Source organism: Palaemon carinicauda, chromosome 37, assembly GCF_036898095.1.
Source record: "Palaemon carinicauda isolate YSFRI2023 chromosome 37, ASM3689809v2, whole genome shotgun sequence".
Classification (NCBI taxonomy): domain Eukaryota; kingdom Metazoa; phylum Arthropoda; class Malacostraca; order Decapoda; family Palaemonidae; genus Palaemon; species Palaemon carinicauda.
The window spans coordinates 25508541-25518540 of record NC_090761.1 but is presented as its reverse complement, the minus strand read 5'-3'; the positions used below and the strand labels follow the sequence as shown (position 1 = coordinate 25518540).

The window sequence follows — 10000 nt, the reverse complement described above, 5'->3', positions numbered from 1 at the left end:
CTCCTCCCAACATGGATGGCGGAGGTAAATATAAGATATATTAAAACTAATTGATAAATAGATATTTATATCTTATCTGTTAAGTCTTTTCCTTGAAAATATATTGATCAAGGAAAAATATTTAGTCAGATACAACGCCAGACAACGTTTACAAACTCAGACATAAATCTCTACTTTATTCTGAAACATAGAGAGAGAGAGAGAGAGAGAGAGAGAGAGAGAGAGAGAGAGAGAGAGAGAGAGAGAGAGACCAACAAAAACGTTATAAAAGGTTACCTGCTAAACAGCTTGAAATCTTAAATATGAGAACAGGTCGAAATACGAAATAGCATAACTGAATTACTTTTTATATTCATGCAACATAATGTTATATTCCTATTCCTTAAATACAATCCAATCACTAAATTTACTTCAGAACACTTCACCTTAAAACTCGTTCACTTGAGAAATAGAAAATCCCTTCTCATTTGACCTTACCGTACAAGGAGCCTATCAACACCCAACATTTTGATTACTAATCATTATTATAATTTTATAAATGTATGTTATTTTTCGCTTTATATATTCTTTCGTCTTCATAAAATTGTGTTCCTTACGACTTCAATATCTTTGTTTCTTTGGCCTTTATATTTTTTTTTCCCCATGGATAATTCTTAAACACTCCAAACGTAAGACTGTATTGAATACAGAGTACCTAAAGTAAAAGGCCTATTTCCTTCTCCAGCAAGAATGCTGCATTGCAAAGCACTTTCTCTCTTGCTCCCGATCGTGCACAACAAACTGGCCAAACTGGTCTCGTGTACTTTCAATCAGTTTCGGCAAAAGTGAAACGTTAAAAAACTCTCAATTTTTTCATGTACACACCACATATTTCAAGATCTCTTTCAGTTTTATGTTTCCTCAAATGTCCCCTGTTTCACGAGATAGATTTCACTCAAAAAAAATGGAAAATGCTTTCAGTGTTCAAAGGAATACGAACTGGAGATGCCCGCGTCTTTCGTCTGTGCCCACGCTGAGAGACTAGCGAAGGGTCGACACTCGGTCACTCGCATACTCAAGAGAGAGAGAGAGAGAGAGGAACAGAGAAACTTGAGAAAGGGGGCTGAACAGCGGGTCGTAGAGAGAGAGAGAGAGAGAGAGAGAGAGAGAGAGAGAGAGAGCTAAAAATCATCTTTACAGTTTCGTCATAATGAGAGAGAGAGAGAGAGAGAGAGATTTGGGATGTCTCAAAGTCCCTACGGTCCACCCGCGGAGACTTCACTTGCTCTTGGGTAGAGCGAATTAATATAAACATTTAGAAAGTTTTTATGATTTTGTCTAACTTATTCTTGAATTCATTTACCCTATTCTCAGAGAGAGAGAGAGAGAGAGAGAGAGAGAGAGAGAGAGAGAGAGAGAGAGAGAGAGAGAGAGAGAGAGAGAGAGAGAGGGGGGGGGGGCTAACAGGGTACTCTTAGTGACTAACGGGGATGGGCTATTATGATTTCATGTTTTACAGGTTGACATAATGTCTATTCATAGTTTATACATGTCAGATGTATTTTAACGTTGTTACTAATGTTTATATGATTTATATTTATGTAGTACCTCTCATGCATACTTATTCATTTCCTTATTTCCTTTCCTCACTGGGCTATTTTCACTGTTAATTAATAGGCGTTTATAGTCTTCTGCTTTTCCTACTACGGTTGTAGTTTGGCTAATAATAATAATAATAATAATAATAATAATAATAATAATAATAATAACGAGCAAATGGCTGATTATATATATATATATATATATATATATATATATATATATATATATATATATTTCCTATCACGCTGAGCAACAGGTGATGGGAGAAGGAGTAATCATACCCTGTCGAGAAGGGGTACCCCGAGAAGTACACTGGGAAACCCCATACTCCCATAGTCAGGAAAGGGGGTGGGGTGGGAAGGGTTCAATCTGTGTGCGCGCGTGTGTACACATATCTATCTGAATATTTAGCCGTCATTTTTGACGGGTCACATACACTAGTAATGGACTTAATACTGTGTACGGTGGCGTGAAACGAGTGTCTGGACAACAAGGCAGAAACAGTAGTAAGTCACAACCAGAGGGTTATATCAGCCGTACTCTCAAGCAGCTTTCGAGTTCCCTTTTCTTGACGTAAGCCGACATGCTGCCCATTTTTAGATCCACATACCGAGCAATTGCGAGTCGAGCGATACACCACATAGATACAGCACCATATAGGACTACAGAAGTTTCTTCTATTCACAAACAATTGCACATCTAGTCATTGGAAGACTGACATCCACAAAAACATTTATCAACATCAAATGAAAAGTTATACAGCTTTTCCTTTGGATGAAGTCTATTAAATAACTCTATTTAACTATCTTTCGTTCAGTATAGTTATTGATCAAATATCTTAGTTCTGATTAAACAAAGTATATGTAAATACCAACTGTTTTCTCAATATTAAATTAGTTTACACTCAAGCTCTTCATCCCAGTATTTGATAATGGGCAACTGTACACAGTAGGGAGTCCTAATTTAGATATATCAAAGTGTCTGGCAATTTTTCAATCTTTTTTCCCAACAGACTGACCAAATATGCATATGATCGGCGACCAAGCCCCTCTCCACCCAAGCTAGTACCAGGGACAGTCAGACAATGGCTGCTTTTGACTCGACAGGTAGACTTATAGACCCTACCCAAAAACCCATTATCCTTAGCTTACAAGGATAGCGATGTTACAGACGCTACTAAACACTATCGAGCTTGAGCGGGTCTTGAACCCCCTCTAAACAGTGCAAGGCGAGGATATTTCCAATAGGCAACCCCAACACTTTAAAGGCTTCAAAGGAAGCTCATGAATGGCAGCGGTAGGGGACAGTAACAATGCCCTAGAGACTGACCATATATACATATGATCAGCGCCCAAGGCCCCTCTCCACCCAAGCTAGGACAAAGGAGGGCCTGGCAATGGTTGCTGAAGACTCAGGTTCCCCCAAGCCCCTATCCTTAGCTCACAAGGAAGGCGAAGTTGCAGCGACCAAAGGCACTAACGAGTTTGAGCGGGACTCCAACACCCGTCTAGCGATCACCAGGCAAGGACGTCACCTCTTTAGAGATATATTGTGCCACTGAATGTGGTGCTAATTCGAAAGCGGTTACAAAACTGTTTATTCAATCCCATAAACAAACTCGACAACACGATATACACCAAGGTTTTCAATTCATGCGAACATTCCTACAACGAAGAAGAAATAACAAACACTAAACAGGGCTATATATTCTCTCGCGGTTATGCAAACAAATCTTTGGAGATAGCACTTGGCAAACAAGTACCCAGATAGTTCTTTAAAAATATACATCTCTTTTAGCTCAGTATATGAAAATAATGTCTGTATATTGGGGTGTAAAAAGTTTAGCATTACCAACACACCTATGGGAAACGGATTATAAAACAGATTATATATATATATATATATATATATATATATATATATATATATATATATACACACACATATATATATATATATATATATAAATATATAAATATATATATATATATATATATATATATATATATATATAACGAGAGACAGACAATAGAAGCAGGAGAGGGAACAGAAGACAATGGATTAACGAACTAAGAAAGCTTCCGGGTGTGGACTGGCCTGAAAGACCATAAACAGACGCAAGTGGAAGGATATATCCGAGGCCTTTGTTCTGCAGTGGACAAATAACAGCTGATGACATTATATATGTGTATATATATATATATATATATATATATATATATATATATATATATATATATAATATATATATATATAATATATATATATATATATATATATATATATATATATTAACAACAAATGCACCTGTTTATAGTTCACTGCAGGACAAAGGCCTCAGATATGTACTTAGTCATATCTGGGGTTTGGGGTTTGGCACATTCTCATCACCACACTGGCCACTGCAGATAGGTGATGGTGGGAGAATTCAGTCTGATCGCTCACAGCAAACCAACCTATTATGGGTAACCCTGACTAATACAGCTTTGCTTGATCAAATACACAAACCCATTTTGAGCAATATCTCGCATCCTTTATTTAGCTCATGAAATGTTTTAATTACAGATGCTGCTTTTAAATGGATTTATTAAAATATCAGGTACCATTTCTTATAGAATTAATAAATTACTTAAATTTCTTCTAAATGTCATAAATTACTTTAAATGTTCCACAGGTAAAGTTTCCATAAGAACAAAGCAATTACTGGCCAGTATCTATGTTGAACAAAGCTTACCAGTAAAGGTTCAAAAGCCGCTCATGAATGGCAGAGACAAGGGACAGTGACATTGCCCTAGTAGGGCACTACCCTTGACACTGACCATATAGACATGATCAGCCAAGGACCAGGGAAGGCCAGGCAATGGCTTTTCCATTAGAAAAGGTAGTTGCAGATGAGTTTCGTCATATATATATATATATATATATATATATATATATATATATATATATATGTGTGTGTGTGTGTGTGTGTGTGTATGTGTGTGTGTGTGTGAGTGTGTGTGTTTTTATCACAATCCAATCCATGAAGAAAGAATAAACTCCTATTACTAACTAGAGTAGGCTCTCTTCACTTCAAAAGAGTAAAAAATGTTTTCTCCCTGAGTAGTTTAGGCTGCTTGAATAAGCCGAGTGGGGATAAAAATAGACTGATAACCTAAAAATTGTGATTTTGCAGAAAAAAGTAAAATTTGTTTCGGATGAGAAATTTGTTTCCCTACAAACCCTCGGGAATGGTGCTAACTCTTAGGTTAAAGGTTAAAGGAGTCTGGTTTTGGTTCCAGGTTCATCAGAATAGATGCTCACCAGAACGTCAGCCAGGCAAGCTCAACCTCCCATTGTGGTGCCCAACCACAGCAGTGGCCTCCCCAGTAAACAGCTTGCATTCACGGTCCCGGGCTGGGATCGATCTGCTGCCATGCAAATGCTAGGTGAGCACGTTACCACTGTACTCGTCAGTTCTTACTCTGATCGAGGTTTAGAAAGATGTAAGCATCTGGCAGGTTGGCTTATTCCACCAAAAAGCATCTGGCAGGTTGGCTTATTCCACCAAAAAGCATCTGGCAGGTTGGCTTATTCCACCAAAAAGCATCTGGCAGGTTGGCTTATTCCACCAAAAAGCATCTGGCAGGTTGGCTTATTCCACCAAAAAGCATCTGGCAGGTTGGCTTATCCCACCAAACCACCTCCAGAGAAAGAGTTGGGCATCAGAAAGAAAAAACATTTTGCTCAATAACAAACAAAAGACATCAGTGGCAGAATTCTTGCAAATCACATAAGGAGAACTATTTGTAAACAGGGTAACAGTCTATACATGCTGCAAAGCTACCCAGCAGCGATCTGAAGGAACCACAAAGAAATTAAGTATCAAGAACTATTATTCCAACAAATGACAGGATACATTTTGTGCCACAAATCAATAAGTAAACTGAAAGTTCACTTACCAAATCCAGGAGCCATAATAACTTGTAGCCAAGGAGATGATTAAAAAAGTGAAGTTGAGTCCCTAAATCCTGAGATTTCAGGAGATGATTAAATAGGTGAAGAAGTTAGTTCTCTGAATCCTGAGACTTCAGGAGATGATTTAATAAGTGATGAAGTTAGTTACCTGAATCCTAAGATTTCAGGAAATGATTGAATAAGTGATGAAGTTGGCTCCCTGAATCATGAGACTTTGGGAGATGATTGAATAAGTGATGAAGTTGGTCCCATGAATCCTGAGACTTTGGGAGATGATTAAAGAAGTGAAGTTGGTTCCCTGAATTCTGAGACTTGGGGAGATGATTGAATAAGTGATGATGTTAGGTCTCTGAATCCTAAGACTTCAGGAAAAGAGACTGATTGCCGAATAATGACTACTGGGCCCAAACAGAACATATCTAAAAGCTGGTGCGGAATACCCTCAAAAGAAATATGGACGCTATTTTAAACTAGTTAATGTTCCCAAAAGAGCAAATTCATAGTTTTAGAAGTGACCTTCCCCTCTGAAACTCAAAAAGTCAGCCAGTATTAAGAGCATAAGACTTGATCTGATTAGTGATTAGATTAGTTTTATGAATTTGGGCTTAATGGCCCGGTGCTCAGGATGTCATCCAGCACAGAAGTCTAACAACTAGTTGGGTGTACGTTTTGCCATGTGAAGCTAACGTTAGATTGGGCAGCCAATTTGATGAAAAGAAGTGGAATGGAGGTAAAATAAGAAGTTAAGTGGATGCAAATTGGGGTCACCATGACACTGCAAAGAACCAAAATAATGATAACACTTTTATCGCGCGAGGTGCATTAACAGCAACAACCCTAAAAAGGACTTGACCTGATTAACTTTCCTTTTGACATACCAACCACAGAACAATTTCTATTTGTAATGGTATAATATGTTGATTACAGATCTCTTGCTGGATTTAGCAATAACATTCACACATCTGCAGAAATTATTTTTAGAAGCTCCTGATACTACACGATGATCTTCAATCTTACACTGTAGACATGTATTAATAATTATCAAAGATAAATATCACTTACAGTTACAAAGGCACTCACAAGCCGGTTCTTATGCCGAGCCTTGCAAACTACAATGCTAAAAAATATAGAATGCACTTTTCTTTTTGAAGGCCGCTCATGCATGGCAAGGGCAAGGGACAGTGACACTGCTCTAACAAACAGGACAATGCTCTACAGACTGACTATGTATACATATGATCAGCGCCCAAGGGCCCTCTCAACCCAAGCTAGAACCAAGGAGGGCCAGGCAATGCCTGCTGATGACTCAGCAGATAGACCCGCAGGCTCCTCCAAACCCATATCTTTAGCTCTCTAGGATGGCGAGGTTGCAGCGACCAAAGAAACTAAGGAGTTTGAGCGGGACTCGAACCCCAGTCTGGAGTTCACCAGTCAGGGACGTTACCACATCGGCCATCACAACCCTTCCTCCGAGCGAGATGTGCCAGGAATTCCGGTATCCAACCGTACATGATTTCACTGCTGCTTAAGTGAACAGAACCATACATAAACGTTTAAACAACAGAGAGAGGGAAAGAGATACAGGACTGGTAAGGGGGAGGGGGGATCAAGAGATATCCAAAGCAATGTTAAAAAGAGGGAAGAAAACATATAAAACTAGAAAAACACTCTGAGTGCATACCTCCGCCATGAAAATTCCTTTCTCGAAACCAGCTTGCCTTCCCCAGAATCAATTTAGATAGTAGGCGTATTTGAAGTCTGTGAGACAACCATGTGCGAAATTGGGGTGAAGGTGACCTGCTGGACCTTGACCTTGACCTAGGACTCTCAAAATTGAATCACTTCCATGTCTCAACATAACAATTAATCCCTGAAAGCTTCACTATTCTATGAATAAAATTGTGGCCAGGAAGTTGTTCACAAACAAACAGACAGAAAGGGGGTATAACATAACCTCCTTCCAACTTCGTTAGCGGAGGTAATAATCGTTTTGTCCAAGGCCGAATTACGAAACGCCACCATCTCCGATCGAATGTGCATTCACCCACAAACTGAAACTCCAGAAGTCACTCACCCACGGAGACTTTACGAGGAGAAGCAACAGACATTAACTACGCTTTGCATATTCAAGAGTCTCCCGCACTTCTACGTAACCTTCAAAACCACACTATCGATACAACTGGAAAGGACACAGAGAGAGAGAGAGAGAGAGAGAGAGAGAGAGAGAGAGAGAGAGAGAGAGAGAGGGGGGGGGGGATGACGTCTTCGTTTGCATAATGACATCTGCAGTAATACACAAATGAAGGAAGATGCATATGCTGTATGGATGTATAAAAAGGGAGCATGCTTAGTCAAAGCACTCTGAAGCATATACGGTATTTAGATTACTTCAGATTCCTCGAACAGTTGAAGTTATACCAAGGAGGTGTACATATCTATCTATCTATCTATCTATCTATCTATACATATGTATACACACACATATATATATATATACATAAATATATATATATATATATATATATATACATACACATATATATATAATATATATATATATAAAATGTGTGTGTCTGTGTGCAAGTGCGTGCGTATATAAATAAATTCATAATAGATGATATACATACAAATATATACATATATAAATATTTACATATATGCACTCACATATGTATAATATATAAACATATACTGCATTACACGCGCAAACACACATACACGGACAGAAACACACACACACACACACACACATATATATATATATATATATATATATATATATATATATATATATACATTTATATCTTATATTAAATATATTATATATATATACATTTATATCTTATATTAAATATATATATATATATATATATATATATATATATATATATATATATATATATATAAATGCATAGAAATCACGAAAGCTGACACATGAGTATAAAATATGAATTTTAGCAACGAAGTGAAAAGACTTGATTAAAGTTGGTACTTTCGTCTTATTAAAGACATCGATGGACCAATAAGACTAAATATACAAAGACGTCGTATTATTATTATTATTATTATTATTATTATTATTATTATTATTATTATTATTATTATCATTAGCTAAGCTACTGCCCTAGTTGAAAAAGCTAGATGCTATAAGCCCAAGGACTCCAACATGGAAATATAGCCCAGTGAGGAAAGGAAACAAGGAAATAAATAAACTACAAGAGAAGTAATGAACAATTGAGATAACATATTTTAAGAACAGTAACAGCATTGAAATAAAACTTTCGTATGTAAACTATAAAAATTTAGAAAGAAGAGAAATAAGATAGAATAATGTGTCCGAGTTGACCCTCAAGCAAGAGAATGGGATCCCACAGCTGTCAGTTTCTTGATAATTCCAGAGAAGTCAGATTTTGGAAAAGATGGAATTGTAAATTTATATTTCTTAAAAAAAGAAAATATAATACAAGATTAATGAGGACCAGACCAGGGTTAAGGTTTAAATTGTGATCTTCAGTAAAGGCAATCAGGAAGGATTTGACAATACTTCTTCTAGAAGGACACTCCAAAATCAAACCATTGTTCTCTAGTCTTGGGTAATGCCAAAGCCTCTGTACCATGGTCTTCCACTGTCTTGGGTTAGAGTTCTCTTGCTTGAGGGTACACTTGGGCACACTATTCTATATCATTTCTCTTCCTCTTGTTTTTTTAATGTTTTTATAGTTTACGTGTGATTTTATTTTATTGTTACTGATTTGCTTAATTGTTAATTATTTATCTTGTAGTTTCTTTACCTTATTTCCTTTCCTCACTGGGCTATTTTCTCTGTTGGAGCTCTTGGGCTTAGAGCGTCTCGCTTTTCCAACTAGGGTTGTGGCTTATCAAGTAATAATAATGATAACAATAATAATAATAATTAGAGATCCCTTGGAGACGGAGATCTTATGCTGTTTTATTCTTGTAATTTAATAATTTCCTTATTTTTTTCCACACTGGGACATTTTGCTCTGTTGGAGCCCTTGGGCTTATAGCATCCTGCTTTCCAAACGAGGGTTGTAGTTATCAGGAAATAATAATAATAATAAAAATAATAATAATAATAATAATAATAATAATAATAATAATAATAATAATGAGATCCCCTGAAGATGGCCATCTCATGCTGTTCTCTAATGACAGCAATGCCTTTAGATGTTAGGCCGACATAAACAAGTTGCATTCTGGAGTTCTATATAGGCCTACTATATTACTGTCATTTTCAGGTAGGTATTTCAAAAACATATTTTCTATTGTACAACCAAATCTAAAACACCCAAATTACTTATTAATTAATAAAAATAAACTATGGCCAAAACTGAATACATTTTTTTATTGCTGTTTGTTATGTTACGAGAAAAAAAAATCTATGGTCTCAACTCTATTAAAAATATGGCTCCTCCTCATTCAAATACGTCATAAACTAAGG

General features: G+C 36.8%; 1 protein-coding gene across 7 annotated transcripts in view; it reads right to left on the bottom strand.

Moving 5' to 3' along the window:
- The window catches only part of capt (adenylyl cyclase-associated protein 1), a 223655-nt gene that overhangs the window by 88875 nt on the left and 124780 nt on the right, over positions 1-10000 (bottom strand). The window contains exon 1 of one of the 7 annotated variants that reach the window (XM_068360884.1): positions 980-998. The exons of the other annotated variants lie outside the window; for them this stretch is intronic. The gene's annotated coding sequence lies outside the window, so the exon portion shown is untranslated. Of the gene's footprint in view, positions 1-979; positions 999-10000 lie in introns of those variants that run through there. 7 annotated transcript variants of the gene reach the window in all.